Source organism: Clupea harengus, chromosome 1, assembly GCF_900700415.2.
Source record: "Clupea harengus chromosome 1, Ch_v2.0.2, whole genome shotgun sequence".
Taxonomy (NCBI): Eukaryota; Metazoa; Chordata; class Actinopteri; order Clupeiformes; family Clupeidae; genus Clupea; species Clupea harengus.
This window is the reverse complement of record NC_045152.1, coordinates 15,501,004-15,516,611: the sequence shown is the minus strand read 5'-3', so window position 1 is coordinate 15,516,611 and position 15,608 is coordinate 15,501,004. Positions and strand designations below refer to the sequence as shown.

Genomic DNA, 15,608 nt, shown 5'->3' with positions numbered 1-15,608 from the left:
TACTAGCAGTGTTTCCCCTACGGCACGGTGCGCGGCGCAGCCACCGACACAAACGCTTAAAGGAATCATGGTGTTCATGTGTTTCTTTTAATGACAGCAGTCAATATAACAACTGAACAATTATTTTAACTGTACATTGAACTAAACATCGGAACATGTCTTATGACAATTATCCCCAAAGTGTGCAGCTTTTGTCACTGCAGTTTACCTTTTTGGCCTTCTGGAAGAAAAGTTTGAGATATTTGCGGCCTAAAATTCCTGATTTCGCAGGAGCTTTTCCAAAAAGTTCCGATGAAAGTTTTTATTTGTAGGTGTTTTTTGCAATGAAATTGCCGAAAAGTGAAAGTTGGGATATAAAGTTGCGAATTGTCCTCTTTGTAATTATAATTGAATTATTTGTTGAAAAATAACTGATTAATAAACAAACATTAATTCATCAAGAACAAAACGATTGAGAAATGGTCCTCTTAATAACCTCACCAATATGCCAAACAAAACATTACCAGGACTACAAAAATGTAGCAGAATAGGCTTTACTTATCCACAACGAAGTGCACATGTTGGCATTACAAAAGGACCATCAGTAAGACTGAATAAAATTTTATGAATGTCTCAGCCTTCATATGACGAAAAAAAAACTGTCATCTAACGTCTGGCCTGTGTTTCTGCCGTTCTCATTCTATGCTTAATCTGTTTTGCGATCCTTGTTTATTTATTTTATCCGTATAGGTGTTAATGTTCAATTTCATATATTAATTTAAAGTCGTCCAATTTAAAGTCATCCATTCTTCAACACTAGCTGCTACCTTATCTTCAAACAGAAAGTAACGTTAAATCTCCATGGCAACAGCTCTTGAGGGTTTGGGAAATAATCAGATGTATTGCTTCCAGGGGCGTCGTTAGGCCTATTTTAGGGGGGCTGAAGCCCCCCTAAAATGTTCTTCAGCCCCCCCAAATCATTTGGCATTATTGACTTAAAAAAAAAAAAAAAAAAATGTAACTATTGTTTCTGACACGGACAAGTTATTTATAACTTTAACATGCTACTTATGTGCGTGCGTTCTGGTCTGTATGTTTACTCCCCCTTCAAATTATAATCCAATAGCCTTTCATCATACTTTACGATATAAACCCCGGGCACTAGTACCGTCTCTCGTCAACGACAGCCAGTATTATAGACAAGGAGTTCAAAGTAAATGATGCACGGAGTGAAATTGTAAGTACAAGAAGTTACAGAATGTGGCTATCTGTAGTTGTTAACGAGTGTTACCTGCTTTAGGTTTACTTGATATGAGGCAAATGAAAGCGAATATTGTAGTGGGCTATGTTAAAACTAAGCTAGCTTGCTACTTTGTTAGAAACTGTCACCAGTTAGCAAGAGTGTGAACGAGCGAATTCGAAATACAAGAAATAACTATCGACATCTCTCTATTCTTTGCATTGATATATCTCTCTAGTATTTCAAAACAATATTATCAGTCCCTATAGAATGTTGTTATTTATAATCAGTTAATGCTAGTGAAAACTAAATGTCATAGTGTCCCTCATAACGCTATTGTACCGGTATATCATCCAATTAATTGACCAGATGGATATAAGAACATTCTTTAGGAGAGGTGGCAGCTCCGCCCAGTCAGATGAGAGAGAGAAGCAGGAGATTGACAGGACTGAAGGAGCCGGTGTGATGGAGGTTAGTGGTCTACAGGTCTAGAAGGAAATGAATCGAGTTTTTTTTAGAAGAAATGTATAGGCATATGTTGTCAGGCCTAGGCTACTCCAAGGGTTAGCCTAAACTAGATTATTACATGATATTTTTATGCCAAGTCATAAAATTGGCTTCTGGATTTCGATCAGTTAATGTTTCAATGTTTGAACGTATCTTAAAGGGTCATGCAGAAGGAGAGGCTGAGGCAAGGAGTCAGAGAGAGGAAGAGACAGACCAAGCAGCTGCAGCAACTAATGATTTAGGTGAAAAAGACACAGGGCCCAGACAGGTTAAGCTGAAGAGCTACCCACAGGACAGCTCAGAACAGGTCATTTCACCACAGCTGGTATATTTGTGTTGTCAAATTTCACTATGACCCAGTCATTCTGTCTCTTGTGTTATCATATACTGAATGCAAGCAAAACTACAGAGCAAAATCACACTCTTTCTGATTAAACCAATCTATGAACTGTCTGAAACAATGGATATCCGCGGCCCCATATAGGCCTAAAAAAATTATAATTGCCGCGTGCAAACATGCCACTCCCCTTGGGGCTAAGCCCCCCCTTTCTTTGAATCCTAGAAACGCCCCTGATTGCTTCCTTCATTATTCACAGCAAAATAAATAATGTTCATTACATGTCATAGATTTATTACCAGACTCTATGTAAAAAGGGCCACGCACAACTCGCGGAAAATGATAAAAAATGGAAGCCAGATCTATTTCTGAATTTTCGGTGCGGACATGGGCGTACGTTCTGTTTCCACGTCTGTTGTAGCCACCCATTAGGCCTCTTTCTCGACCCTACCTAGGAAAATATCGCTGGATTCATGAACGCCTGGAAATGTGTTTTTTAAAGCTTAAGTGTCCGTAGCTGTGCACTCATTCTTAAGCCCAATTCTGTCCGCTGGTGGGAGCGTGCTCACCTGTGTGTGCGCGCACGTGTCTGTGTTTGTGCGCATCGTGGCGGAACTCCCCCATGCGTGATACAGAGAATTGTAATCGCAGAAATTACAGAAAGACAGAAATTACATGCCGTTGTGTAAATAAGATAAACATAAGGCTATTTATTTTGTTTAATAAAACAACAAGCTATAGACCTGTTCTATAGGAAAGGTAATATTAAATGACTTCCATTGTGATCTGGCGCTTTATAGAAAATAAAATTGAACAAAATTAACTTGACCTTCCAGGAGGGGCGGGGGGTGCCGTTGGGGGGGCGGGGCGCCCCCCTAATATAACGGTAGGGGAAACACTGACTAGTCGATGGTACAACAGCTTCACCTAGCACAGCAATATCTGCACCCCGTCTGTTGCGCCTATCATCTAAAACAGGGTTGAGACACGCTCTATCGCCACTCACGGGTATCATACCAACAACGTCAGAACCTGCACGACCATCAACTGAACCATGTTCATTGAGGCCCCTCGTGTACCAACACTATTATACAGTGCACTTCCATCATCCGTTGTATGTCTATCATACGGGGCTATGTGATTCGTGTTATCAGACCAATATGTATTAAGCATTACATTCAGCTGTCGGATATCTTCACGCCTGCCTAACCTATTACCAACGTCAGAACCTGCACGACCATCAACTGAACCATGTTCATTGAGGCCCCCCGTGTACAACATTATTAGACTGCACTTTCATCATCCGTCGAGCATTAAATTCAGCTGTCGGATATCTTCGCTCATGGAAATTATGTTACCCTGGCTTGGATATAAAAAAAAATAATAATAATAAAAAAAAAACCACATATAGCCAAACACGATACAATAACACATAACGGTGGAAACCCATGACACCGTTATGAGCGACCAATCAGCGGCCAATCAGAATGTTTGGTGTCGTCTCTGACAGTTTGAAAATGCTATTTCCACACGTTACAACACGCCCACTCAAAGTGATGGAAGCGTATCGCGTCACTGTCATGGGTTTGCACCGTAACGCCTGTGGAAAAAACAGACCCCGACCCCCCCCCCCCCCCCCCCCCATTTACAGCTGTCTTTATGCTACGTATTTCTTGGGTTAGATATCTCACGCGTGATGCTAACTCTATTCAAACGCCTTGTACTAGCTGCACCCACCACATCACCATTTTCAATAATGCATTGCCCATACCTCTGATCAATCGCTTGGGTCTGTGTGTTGGGACCCGCTGTTTGTTGAGAATGATCATGGTACAAGTCCAGAATTATCGTTGATAGCTGTCTGTAGGCTGACGTGTTTCCATGTTTCCGGCGTAGCCACTGCTGAGTCACCAACGTTGTTAAGCTCCCCGTCACGTCTTTGTTGATCGTTCTCGCCTGCTGCTGTTTCAGGTGTGACCGCTCCGGTGTCACAGATGAACCCCGCTTGATCCCAATCGGTTATCGCTGTCTGTCCAAGCGCAGATACTGGTCAGCTGGTCTGGCAATTCCCCTGTGTCACTAGCCCCACAAACCACCTCAGCTAGTTGGATGTCTGAAAATAGCATATTGACAAAATCATATAGTTAACACCCAGTAAACACACAAACGTTTATACCTGGAACCCCATTCAAATAGTATGACTAGGCATATTTGGTTACATGCTAACGGTTATATCAACACCGTTTTACCCAGCACCAGCTCGTCAAACACAATGGCTGTGTTAACATTCTTGATCGATTTAGTGTTGGCTGATTCCGTGCACAGTCTTTTCATGGACACTCGCCGTGGTTGATTAGGACCCAGTAGTTGGCTCATGTACGACCCAGGTTCACCCACATCGTCCTAGAGTTCTTCCAGCGCTGTTATTGCTGATGGTAATCAGAAAACACGTTAGTACAGATAACATATAGAGTTCCTCTTTATTCATTTTACAATTTTGTATCAAACCATTGTAGTACTTACCGGAGTTTGTATTGGGTCCAGTGTTATAACTACTGCGATGTAGGCCGGGCACCATCGATAGGATCTGGTGTTGGTAAAATACATGTATTACAAAGTTAAGCATAGCTTCAATTAGTTTATTTATTTTTAAAGTAGGGAGGACACTTACAATATAAATTGGGTGTTGTAGATCGAATATATTGGTGCGTGATTATAGGTCCATGCACTGTAAATAGACAAAGAGGAGGTTAGCCATTAGCTGTAGACTAAATGTTTTTTACAAGCATGCTAAAATGTATTAATGTATCATACTTACGCAGTTGATCGTGACTTGCGAGACCTCCAGCTACGGGCAACCCAAATAACTCTGCATATTCTATACATTTAAAAATAAGCCTGTATATTAACAAAAACACATTAGCATTGCTGCAGTATAAAAATACATAAACACATACGTACAAAATAGTAACTATACACAAACTCTTTAACTTACCGAAGTTGAGGCCAGCCATGTTACGAATTGAGGGTGATGTGCAGGACTCAAAACGCACGACTCAAAACACAGCAGTAGATGGAAGGGTAAATGTTTTACTTAACAGGATTTGGTACACGGGTAGACAGTCCAAGAGCAGGCAAACAAAACCAAATGGGCATAAGCAAGAGAATAGTCGAGATAATAGTCTGAGGTCGGCAACACTAGAAACTTAATTAATAATCACGGAACTTGAGAAACACGGCAAAACAATCACGTAACATTAATGACAACGAGTAACAAGAAAACATGGACTATATCCACACACGCACAACAGATAACGAGGGACAGGTGAGAACAATCAAGGTGGGGCAGACAATGAGACACAGTGGATTGGGGAATTGACAGAACACAGGAGAAACCAATCAGACTAACAAACCGGGTGATGATTGGGAACAGGTGAGGGGTGGAGACACGGACAACAACAAGAGGGCACATGGCATAAACAAACAAACACAGGAGAGCACATGGCGGGGAAAAGGAAGCACAAGGATTAGACACAGGAAGGAAAACAGCAGCGTTCAGTGAGCAACTATAGGCAAATGAGCTCGAGCGACTTCCGGTTACGATTTTTCAAAATAAAAGTCCCTTATTAGCCCCGTGTTTTCTTAAACTGTCAGAGATATTAATTTCATAGTAACATCAAAATGGGTTAAAAACGATTCACTGATGTTACAAAAGTATGGTTTTCTTGTTTTAATATAATGAACAATGACTAAACAGGCAATATTGTATTAAGAAAAAGTAAAACACACCCCAATATGCTGATAAAAGGATTATGCCTTCATTAAAGTTGGTTGAACTTGTTCAGAACACTGTAAAGAAAGGGTAAAATATGTTTAGCAGTCATTATTCTGGTCATTCACTGTGAAAAAACACTTGACACACAGATCACACAGGTGAAAAAGGATTATCTCCAATGCCAGGGTATTGCCATGTGACACGTATCACACTTTGCTGATGAAACTAAAGATTGTGTCTCAATGAAAGGGGGGTGGAATATGTTCAGGACACTCCAAACATTAAATAAAATGTGTGAAGTAGTTGAGATTTACGTCCCTGAAGGCTCCACAATACTTTAAACGTAGGCCTACACACAGGCGAAAATGCATTTCTTCAATGGCAGGGCCATGTGACACGTATCACCCTATGCTGATGAAACTAAAGATTGTGTCTCAATAAAAGGGGGGTGGAATATGTTCAGGACACTCCAAACATTAAATAAAATGTGTGAAGTAGTTGAGATTTACGTCCCTGAAGGCTCCACAATACTTTAAATATAGGCCTACACACAGGCGAAAATGCATTTCTTCAATGGCAGGGCCATGTGACACGTATCACTCTATGCTGATGAAACTAAAGATTGTGTCTCAATGAAAGGGGGGTGGAATATGTTCAGGACACTCCAAACATTAAATAAAATGTGTGAAGTAGTTGAGATTTACGTCCCTGAAGGCTCCACAATACTTTAAACATAGGCCTACACACAGGCGAAAATGCATTAACTTCAATGGTAGGGCCATGTGACATGTATCACTCTTTGCTGATGAAACTAAAGATTGTGTCTCAATGAAAGGGGGGTGGAATATGTTCAGGACACTCCAAACATTAAATAAAATGTGTGAAATAGTTGAGATTTACGTCCCTGAATGCTCCACAATACTTTAAACATAGGTGATCAGACAGGCGAAAATGCATTCTTCAATGGTAGGGCCATATGAACATGTATCACTCTTTGCTGATGAAACTAAAGATTGTGTCTCAATGAAAGGGGGGTGGAATATGTTCAGGACACTCCAAACATTAAATAAAATGTGTGAAGTAGTTGAGATTTACGTCCCTGAAGGCTCCACAATACTTTAAACATAGGTGATCAGACAGGCGAAAATGCATTAACTTCAATGGCAGGGCCATGTGACATGTATCACTCTTTGCTGAAAAAACTAAAGATTGTGTCTCAATGAAAGGGGGGGTGGAATATGTTCAGGACACTCCAAACATTAAATAAAATGTGTGAAGTAGTTGAGATTTACGTCCCTGAAGGCTCCACAATACTTTAAACATAGGTGATCAGACAGGCGAAAATGCATTGTCTTCAATGGCAGGGCCATGTGACACGTATCATACTTTGCTGATGAAACTAAAGATTGTGTCTCAATGAAAGGGGGGTGGAATATGTTCAGGACACTCCAAACATTAAATAAAATGTGTGAAGTAGTTCAGATTTACGTCCCTGAATGCTCCACAATACTTTAAACATAGGTGATCAGACAGGCGAAAATGCATTGTCTTCAATGGTAGGGCCATATGAACATGTATCACTCTTTGCTGATGAAACTAAAGATTGTGTCTCCATGAAAGGGGGGTGGAATATGTTCAGGACACTCCAAACATTAAATAAAATGTGTGAAGTAGTTGAGATTTACGTCCCTGAATGCTCCACAATACTTTAAACATAGGTGATCAGACAGGCGAAAATGCATTAACTTCAATGGCAGGGCCATGTGACATGTATCACTCTTTGCTGAAAAAACTAAAGATTGTGTCTCAATGAAAGGGGGGTGGAATATGTTCAGGACACTCCAAACATTAAATAAAATGTGTGAAGTAGTTGAGATTTACGTCCCTGAAGGCTCCACAATACTTTAAACATAGGCCTACACACAGGCGAAAATGCATTGTCTTCAATGGTAGGGCCATGTGACATGTATCACTCTTTGCTGAAAAAACTAAAGATTGTGCCTCAATGAAAGGGGGGTGGAATATGTTCAGGACACTCCAAACATTGAACAAAATGTGTGAAGTAGTTGAGATTTACGTCCCTGAATGCTCCACAATACTTTAAACATAGGTGATCAGACAGGCGAAAATGCATTGTCTTCAATGGCAGGGCCATGTGACAAGTACGTTTAAAGTATTGTGGAGCACTCAGGGACGTAAATCTCAACTACTTCACACATTTTATTTAATGTTTGGAGTGTTCTGAACATATTCCACCCGCCTTTTATTGAGACACAATCTTTAGTTTCATCAGCAAAGTGTCATAGGTATCACATGGCCCTACCATTGAAGACAATGCATTTCCGCCTGTGTGTAGGCCTATGTTTAAAGTATTGTGGAGCATTCAAGGACGTAAATCTCAACTACTTCACACATTTTATTTAATGTTTGGAATGTCCTAAACATATTCCAGCCCCCTTTCATTGAGACACAATCTTTAGTTTCATCAGCAAAGTTTGATACGTGTCACATGGCAATACCCTGGCATTGGAGATAATCCCTTTTCACCTGTGTGATCTGTGTGTCAAGTGTTTTTTCACAGTGAATGGCCAGAATAATTACTGCTAAACATTTTTTACCCTTTCTTTACAGTGTTCTGAACATGTTCAACCAACTTTAATGAAGACATAATTCAATTCAATTCAATTTTATTTATATAGCGCCATAACAATACAATTGTCTCTAGGCGCTTTACAGAGCCCAGAGCCTGAACCCCCTTAGTGCAAGCACATTGGCAAAAAACTCCCTGTTAGTCAGGAAGGAACCTTAAGCAGAACCACGGCACATAAGGGGGGACCCATCTGCTTGAGGTCGGCCGGGTGGAGATAGGAAGGGGGGATGGGGGGAGGGTTGTGTGGCAGAAGGGGATGGGAAACAACAGGTGTTGTACATATCCTGCATTTGGTAGGTGTACATAATATATATACAGACATCCGGTGGTAAATACATGATACAAACAAGACCAGTTTAGTGGGTATACACTGTGCTGATAGGGTTACTATTACAGGGGTAATGGGAGTAAGAACAAAGAAACATGTCGATGGTGGCAATAATATATATTGTATATAAATGCTAGCATAGGGTATGAGGTAGAGTAAGTGTACGGCAGTGCGGTGGCGGTGGGTGCAATTGGCAGAGGGTTTCTACGGGTAGACCGGGTGGAGAGATTACAGCAGCGTCCCATAGCGAAGATAGTCTGGATTAGGAGAGAAAGAAAAAGAACAGAGTGAGTGGGTAGAGTTTGGCTGTCCATATGCGTAGTTGAGGAGTAGTGGGGGTGAGGAGCAATGTTTCCACTTCCATCAGCAATTGGAACATGCTACAAGGGAGAGAAAACATTTTTGTTAGTAGACATTTATTTCAGAAACAGATAAGGAGATACCTTTGGGTAGTAGATTTACAGTAGGCAATATGGCCATTTTATCAGTATTATTATAAGCATTAGCAATGTGATATGAGAGGAGAGGGAGGGAGAGAGAGAGCGAGAGAGAGAGGGAGAGGGGCTGCCTGGCTAGGTGTAAGGGAATATTATTTGATGTATTATTTAGATTTTAGTCCAGTTTAGTTGATTAGGGGGGTATTACATGTGTTTAGATTTGTTTGGTTTATGTAATTTTGTCTTATACTAGCATCTGTTTACCTATCTACCAAGTGGTCCATGGAAAGCATCACAGGATTGAGAGAACTAATCCTTTTATCAGCAGATTGTTGTGTGTTTTACTGTTTCTTACTACAATATTTGCAATGATGCCTGTTTAGTCAGTGTTCCCTATATTTAAACAAGAAAATCATACTTTTGTAACATCAGTGAATCGTTTTTAACCCATTTTGATGTTACTATGAAAGTAATATTAATTTTCCATTTTCAGCTACAGCTTAGTCATTATCAAAGTATCCTGTACGCTTAAAATTAACTCACTATATCTTACCTTGTTTTAAAGCAAGTTAATATAATGCACAGTTAACAAAATACCATTATAAAGTCTGATCTAGCGAGTAGACAGATTAGGACTTTATAATGACAAATAGGCTACTATAACTTTCAAACACGCTTTTAACTATTTTCCCGATCATTAGGACAAATGGAACAATACAACTTGTTCCATAAAAAAGTTTTTTATATTACCCAGTCGATTAACAGGGTTGTTTGTTGTAAAAACCTTTCATTTGATACAACAAACTCATTTTAATTCCTCGTTTCGTTTTACTTCCTGGGGTTATTGTGGGTTATCGTTGCTAGCAGAACGGAACTAAGGAAAACAATGGCAGACAGGAAGTAACATAAAAGAACGAAAGGGAAACAAAGTAAAAGCACGGACAAAAAACAGCACAGACCTGACAAGCCATGTTGGTGGTAGTATGTTGTCTGAAGATTTGCACCTCTTTTGAAAACCGCGCGTAAAAATGAACGAGTCAGGAGGACTCTGATAAACCCCGTCCTGAGTTTCGTCAGCTAGCTAGAGGAGGGCCAAACACCTCCTCCTAACACACCTCTCTACTACGCGTTCTCACGCCTGTATTAAATACACTTTTAAACATTTAAAATAAACATGAGGTCCTATTTTGAACAGTTACACAATGGTTAACTTATAGTATAGAACGTATTAGCTTTCTACCATTCAGAAAAAACACATAATATCAGGGGCCGGTATTTCAAAACTTGTAATCCAGATCAGAATGATCCGGATAACCAAATCCCCCTGTCCTCAGCCACGGATCAACCTGATCCATCCCGGTATTTCAAAACTTTGCCGGATTGGATCAGAGTGATCCTGATACCGGCAGATTGGGATGTCCAAATCCGTCATGCCCCCTGGATCACAGGCAGGAAACAGGAAATGGAGCGAACATTTTACTGAAAAAAGGAGAAGCTGGCACAATTATTATCTCAAAATGTCAGTATAATCTTGGTCAGTGTTGATGCGTCCTAAGACTAGATGAAAGGCAATCATTATATTGAGTTAACCAATTACGTAAATCAGCACAAAGTTGAAAGAAGAGCTTGGCGATCTCAAATAAAGATGAGTTTGCGCTAATGCGAGCTAACGCTGCTCCATTGACTTCTGTGTTAAGGAGCTAACAAGTTCCTAAATAGGCTAGCGTCTGTATGTCGCGGTTCGCGGTCCACAGTCCACATTTTAATACATTTACTCGCAAGGCATTGTGTGTAGATTTTAAAATGTGATGTAGCCTACACATCTTTTTAGGAAACAGTTGTCAACAAAAGGGACAGCCCTACAGCCCTTAATATTTGTTTTTCTTTACCGATGTCTGTGGAAAGAGAAGACAGCCAGTTAACACAGACCTGCTCCAAATGGCATAACCTTTTGAGCTTTGGCTATGAAAATGAAGTGTGTGTGCTGAATGCATGTTAATAAATACATTTGACTGATTTTTTTTGTATGTTTTTTTACTTCAGTTTTTCACTGTGTTTGCTGAAAAAGAAAGGAATGTGCAAAGAAAATAAACATTGATCAAACAGCAGTGAAGCGTAGCTACTGTATCAAACAAAGAACTTTGGGAGCAGTTACACTTAGTCTGTTCAAACCTTTACATGTAATCTCCCTCAAATCCACCTCTGAGGTGGGATCAGGGTAATCCTGATTTTTAGGATCAAACTGATCCAGATTTCCCACTAAAGTTTTGAAATACTCAACAGCAGTGTTTTATCCGGATCAAAGGCAGGATTGGATCCCCAAATCTGAATCTTCAGGATCAGATTTGCTTTGAAATACCCGTTTTTTGGGATCTGATCAGGATTTAATCCAATCCAGGAGGATTATTCCTGTGGGATCATTTTGAAATACCGGCCCCTGGTGATTACATACATATGTATAAAGTCCTTTTAATAACATAGAACACCCCTGTGTGACCCAAACCTAACCAACTAATGATGACCCGTTTATATATAGTTTTAACATTGTTTGTGTGTGTGTGTCTATATTTCTTTATAATATAAACCTTTTAATTAGCATTGGCTCTTAGTATCTAAGAAAATAAAAAATGTGTGTTTTGTGGCCTTGTGTGTGCGTCTGTGTGTCTGTGTGTATAAGTGGCACTCCGTCTTAGTTCCATATGCCACTAATGGAGCAGGCTTCCAGCAACCAGTGTGAACGCGACAAAAAAATCCAATCTTCCAAAAATCTTCCTTTTAAACTTTTACTGACAAAAACGTAACATACAAACAAAACATGAATTCTTTAGGTCTTAATACCAGTAAATCCATACATTGGTATTGTCGGTCAGAAAAACTGTGTTGCTCCTTAACCTGACCATCTCAAACTAAACAAGCACAAGTTGGTCACATGACCACCGTTCTCTCCTGATTCTAAAACATTCTTTTAACCAATCAAGTTACTTTACAGCTATGAACTAACTAATATTTCTCCATACATGAAATTATGGATTTAGAGATTTAAATAAACAATATTCTAAATAATAATATTTTTATACAACAAAAACTCTTCTTCAAATTGGCTCTTACAGTGTGTTTTGACATCAAGACCCAATGTATGCCAATTGCCCACAACCCGTCTGCACCTGAGGTGTTAAAGAGGCGTCGATGTCGAAACAGTTGTGTGTGACTTGTATTCGCAATACACATGACGTATTCGTATGTGGGTTTGTGTGTGTGTGTGTGTGTGTGTCTGTATGTGTGTATTCATTATACCCCCTCTGTTTGGTATAATATACAGACATATATTTATACAACCCTTGTTTTCATTGCTTATAATATAACTGTAAACACAAACTGTATACACAAACTTGTAAGTCGCTTTGGATAAAAGCATCTGCTAAATGACTAAATGTAATGTACATGTAAACTAACCGTGTGTCTGTGGGGTGTTGAAACTATAGTTTATTTTGTTAATCCATCACCTCATGAACAAATGTCTTATGGGGGTAGCCTTACCCTTTATGTTAAACACAACTATCCCCTCTAAAATCACATCACCACCACCGGGATTTGAACCCGGATCTAGTGGGTGAAAACCTCTAATCCTAACCATTAGACTATGGTGGTATATTAATTATATACATATATCACTGGTATAGTTAATAATATATACTATTTCAGAGCGCTCTGTATATGGGTGTGTGTTGATACAAACCACTAGCGCTATGCGGACTGCTATCAACCAACCCTCACACTTAGACCCAGATCCACATATCCTTATGCGTAATTATCCTTTGAGGCTATGACCCTAAGTGTACTGGTCTGCCAACCTCTGTTCCCATACCCTTACAACCATCACATCAATAGAGTCATGGTTTAACTTTTGGGGTATTACACTGAATCACACCATGGGGGGCTATCAAGCACTTCTCACACCACACCTCACCACCACTGTCCTGAGACTTCAACTGTGACATGGGGCTGGGGTGGAAGCAAGGTTTAAATGTATGGCTTGTCAGAACACAATAGGCACATGTCAGAAATTGACAGCTGATCAGATATCAACCAGATGACAATGTACAGATCCATCATATATGACATATTTATCACACATGTATTACCCCCTAATAAATCATTTTGACACAATGCACCAATTATAGACTACTCTCATCATACTTTGTTGCCATGCGTTCACCCAGCGTGACTCTGCTCGTCCATGCGACTAAAAGCCCACATCCTTCTTTACAGTGTCCACTTTCAAACATGTCCCATCATATTGGACTATCTGCTTCAGTGTCCACTTTCAAACATGTCCCATCATATTGGACTATCTACTTCTTTACAGTGTCCACTTTCAAACATGTCCCATCATATTGGACTTTCTGCATCTTTAGGGTCCACTTTCAAACATGTCCCATCATATTGGAACAATCTGCATCTTTACAGTGTCCAGTGTTTCAAACATGTCCCATCATATTGGACTATCTGCATCTTTACAGTGTCCACTTTTAAACATGTCCCATCATATTGGACTATCTGCATCTTTACAGTGTCCACTTTCAAACATGTCCCATCATATTGGACTATCTGCATCTTTGAAGTTGGAGCTTTTTTGTTGTTGTTTGTTCAATGATATGTCTGTTCTGCAAATCATAGATGGCGGACCAAACTCCGCTGACAGTTGTGTTGCCTGGTTAGGCTGGTGTCGCACCTTTCAATTTGTGTCACTTGGTGGCACGACTTACAGTTATGTAAATGTTATTTATTTGCCTTTTTTTAAAGTTACTGAGAAATATACATTGTACTATCTGATAACACCTTCATTTTAACCATCAATATCGTTTGATGTGATTTGCGAGGCATCCGAAATGTGTATTTGTTAGGCCTTTCTTATCGTCTTATATCAAAACATAAGTTATAAAACCTAAAGGTGTGTGTGTGTGTGTGTGTGTGTGTGTCTGTTCATCCCTGGAGCCGATTAAGAGTGAAAAAGGATTATGGCAGCGGTCTGCAATGACGGGATGACAGATGATCGATATGGCGACGACACCTCAGGTTGTGGTTTCTCTGCCTAATTGAGTAGACACTTGAGTAGACACTCACACACTAATGACCAGTTGTGGTTTCTCTGCCTAAGTGAGTAGACACTTGTTGTGTCCTCACACACAATAATGACGAGGCGCTCGGTTACTCATGACAACCTCGTTACCTCCAGTATATTTCTAGTAGGATTTCTGGAAAGTTCCCAACTTTTTCCCTTTACTTTTAATTGGTGCTCAGACCAAAGTTTTGTGTCTCAATCCAAGGGTTTGTTTTGTCCAAGTTAGGTGGCGATGGTCTCAGTGCTGTGTGTGGCGATGGTCTAAGTGCTGTGTGTGGCGATGGTCTCAGTGCTGTGTGTGGCGATGGGCTAAGTGCTGTGTGTGGCGATGGTCTCAGTGCTGTGTGTCCACACAATGAGTCAGCACGGGTAAGATGCTGGGGTGGCAGAGACGGGTGATCTTCAGCAGCAGGTAAGATGCTGGGGTGGCAGAGACGGGCGATCTTCAGCAGCAGGTAAGATGCTGGGGTGGCAGAGACGGGCGATCTTCAGCAGCAGGTAAGATGCTGGGGTGGCAGAGACGGGCGATCTTCAGCAGCAGGTAAGATGCTGGGGTGGCAGAGACGGGCGATCTTCAGCAGCAGGTAAGATGCTGGGATGGCAGAGACGGGCGATCTTCAGCAGCAGGTAAGATGCTGGGGTGGCAGAGACGGGCGATCTTCAGCAACAGGTTAGATGCTGGAGTGGCAGAGACGGGCGATCTTCAGCAGCAGGTAAGATGCTGGGGTGGCAGAGACGGGTGATCTTCAGCAGCAGGTAAGATGCTGGGGTGGCAGAGACGGGTGATCTTCAGCAGCAGGTTAGATGCTGGGGTGGCAGAGACGGGCGATCTTCAGCAGCAGGTAAGATGCTGGGGTGGCAGAGACGGGCGATCTTCAGCAGCAGGTAAGATGCTGGGATGGCAGAGACGGGCGATCTTCAGCAGCAGGTAAGATGCTGGGGTGGCAGAGACGGGCGATCTTCAGCAGCAGGTAAGATGCTGGGGTGGCAGAGACGGGTGATCTTCAGCTGCAGGTAAGATGCTAGGGTGGCAGAGACGGGCGATCTTCAGCTGCAGGTAAGATGCTGGGGTGGCAGAGACGGGTGATCTTCAGCTGCAGGTAAGATGCTGGGGTGGCAGAGACGGGTGATCTTCAGCTGCAGGTAAGATGCTGGGGTGGCAGAGACGGGCGATCTGGCATACGTATAAACACAATGAGTCAGCAGCAGGTCGAATGCTGGGGTGGCAGAGAC

General features: G+C 41.2%; 1 long non-coding RNA gene and 1 other non-coding gene across 3 annotated transcripts; both read right to left on the bottom strand.

Annotated features, from left to right (window-relative positions):
• Window positions 1-3,714: 3,714 nt before the first annotated feature.
• Window positions 3,715-5,629, bottom strand: LOC116223002. 2 transcript variants are annotated; one of them, XR_004164907.1, is made up of 6 exons: window positions 5,059-5,629; window positions 4,882-4,941; window positions 4,735-4,791; window positions 4,587-4,650; window positions 4,313-4,492; window positions 3,715-4,176 (listed from the first exon to the last, which is right to left on the bottom strand). It is a non-coding gene; the product is annotated as an uncharacterized LOC116223002 (long non-coding RNA). The 2 variants fall into 2 exon arrangements; XR_006152659.1 differs by having other exon boundaries at window positions 3,715-4,492.
• Window positions 5,630-12,829: 7,200 nt separating this feature from the next.
• Window positions 12,830-12,901, bottom strand: trnae-uuc. The gene has a single exon. It is a non-coding gene; the product is annotated as a tRNA-Glu (tRNA).
• Between the last annotated feature and the right edge of the window lie 2,707 nt (window positions 12,902-15,608).